The 2,445-nt window shown below is 43.9% G+C and overlaps 1 pseudogene; it reads left to right on the top strand.

The window, feature by feature from the left end:
- Nucleotides 1-883: 883 nt before the first annotated feature.
- Nucleotides 884-1,588, top strand: LOC102813634 (annotated as a pseudogene).
- Nucleotides 1,589-2,445: the final 857 nt, after the last annotated feature.

Here is a 2,445-nt window from a genome sequence, read left to right as displayed (position 1 = left end):
CATGGTATTTTCAATAACCTCATATGCATGTGAAAGCTGGACAGTGAATAAGGAAGACCATAGAAGAATTGATGCTTTTGAGTTATGGTGCTGGAGGGGAATATTGAAAGTGCCATGGGCTGCCAAAAGAACCAATAGATTCATTTTGGAAGGAGTGCAGCCAGAGTGCTCCTTGGAGGCTAAGATGGCCAAACTTTGTCTCTCATTCTTCAGACATATTGTCAGGATGGACCAGTCACTGGAGAAGTATATCATGTTAGGTAAGGTGGAGGGTCAGAGAAGAAGAGGAAGACCCCCAATGAGATGGATTGGCCAAGTGGCAGCACCGATGCACTGAAGTGTGGCAACAGAAGTGAGGTTGGCCCAGGATCATGCACTGTTTCATTCTGCTGTGCATAAGGTCGCTATGAGTCGGTACAGACTTGATAGCACCTAACAACAACAACAACAACAACACTCTATCCCTTAATTTTATGCTCAATAACTTTTCTAACATTTATCCCTGTTGCTAAAGTGTGTTGTAGGACTCTCGGTGTAGCACTGTAGGATCAGCACTGGACTGTGAACTAAAAGGTTGGCAGTTCAAACCCACCAGCTGCTTAAAGGGAGATTTTTAAAACTATTTAGCTACTGACACACATTGCTGATAAATAACTGATTAGTATCTATTTCCTTAAAATAAGCAAAACAATGGTTTCTTTTATATTAATTTTTGATACATGAGTCTGGTAGGTAGTAAGTACTGGTGAATGCTACATGTCATTAATGTTACTGTGCTGCATGGTCAGTTGCATAAGGTTTAAGATACACACAGGAAGAAGTGGCTGCTAGGTCGAGCGGAGGAGGCAGGAATGGGAGTGTGAGCAAAAGCTGGGTGGGCACCATGGCCGGGATCACCACCATCCAGTTGGTGAAGCGCAAGATCCAGGTTCTGCAGCAGCAGGCCAATAATGCCAAGGAGAGGGCCAAAGGCCTCCAGTGGGAAGTGGAGGGAGAAAGGCGGGTCTGGGAACAGGCTGAGGCAGATGTGGCCTCCTTGAACCATCGGATCCAGCTGGTTGAAGAGGAGTTGGACCATGCTTGGCCACTGCCCTGCAAAAACTGGAGGAGGCAGAGAAAGCTGCTGATGAAAGCGAGAGGTATGAATGTTAATGAAAACTGGGCTTTAAAAGATGAAGAAAAGATGGAACTCCAGGAAATCCATCTCAAGGAAGCTAAGCACATTGCAGATCAGAAGTATGAGGAGGTGACTTGTAAGCTGGTGATTATTGAAGGGGACTTGGAACGCACAGAAGACAGCTGAGTTGGCAGAATCCTGTTGCCGAGAGATGGATGAGCAGATCACACTGATGGACCACAACCTGAAGTGGCTGAGTGCCACTTAGAAAAATAATCTCAAAAATAAGACAAATATGAGAAAGAGATAAAGATTCTCACTGATAAATTCAAGGAGGCAGAGACCTGCGCTGAGTTTGCTGAGAGATCAGTAGCCAAGCTGGAAAACACAATTGATGATTTGGAAGATAAACTGAAATGCATCAAAGAGGAGCATCTCTATATACAAAGGATGCTAGACCAGACTGCTTGACCCGAATGTGATGTAGAGCACACCAGTCCTGCCCTGCTGCTGCTCCTCCCCTTGACCCTGACTCCACCTGAGGCCAGCTTTCCCTAAACTGACCTTTAAACTGAGGGCCGATCTTTAACTGGAAGGCTGCTTTCTCCTCGCCATCCACCATTCCTCTCAATCATGTCTTTTTTTTTTTTTTTTTTGGGGGGGGGGGGGTTGGGAGGGGGTTCCTCTGACAAATTGTCTCTGCCTTTCCCCAGAGATCCCAACTGGGTGTAGAGGCTGAGCATAACCTTTGGAAACAACATTTAAGGGAATTGTGAACACAGTGCAAATGTCTTTAAAAGCATGTTGTGATGTACACATTTTGTAATTGCCTTTTTTGTTATAGAACCATATGTAACACATTCCAAGTAACTCTGCTGCCATCTAACCCCTTGCTTTTAGAAAGTAACTTTTCAGCTTACTACATATTGCCCTCTCCATAGAGAAGGGAAAGAAGTATGGGTCTGCCTTACTGAGAGCAGAACATAGCCAAGGGAAAGACTACTCTGGGAACCCTCATTGCTCTGTACAAAACACCAGTCAAACCAGAAAGGTGATTCCAGAAAGAGTTGTTAGTCAAGGGAGAAAAAAAAAAATTTTTTTTTTTAAAGTGCTGTTCAGGTTTTCAGCTTTAAAGTATCTTGGTGAAAGATGATTTTCATTTTATTTTGTCAGAAGTGACCAAACAAATTAATATGACGAGAACTCTGTGTGAGATAGTATCATTAACCCATTGTTTCTCCACTCCCTTCTGAACTACTCAGAGGACGGATCATGTGACAGTCTCCTGGGTGACCACTTTATTTGCTCTCCTGCCTTCTTTTTTTTTT

The sequence above is a fragment of the Chrysochloris asiatica genome, unplaced genomic scaffold (genome assembly GCF_000296735.1).
Source record: "Chrysochloris asiatica unplaced genomic scaffold, ChrAsi1.0 scaffold00282, whole genome shotgun sequence".
In the NCBI taxonomy this organism is placed as follows: domain Eukaryota; kingdom Metazoa; phylum Chordata; class Mammalia; order Afrosoricida; family Chrysochloridae; genus Chrysochloris; species Chrysochloris asiatica.
Note: the sequence above shows the minus strand (reverse complement) of the source record. Positions and strands in the feature narration are given on the sequence as shown.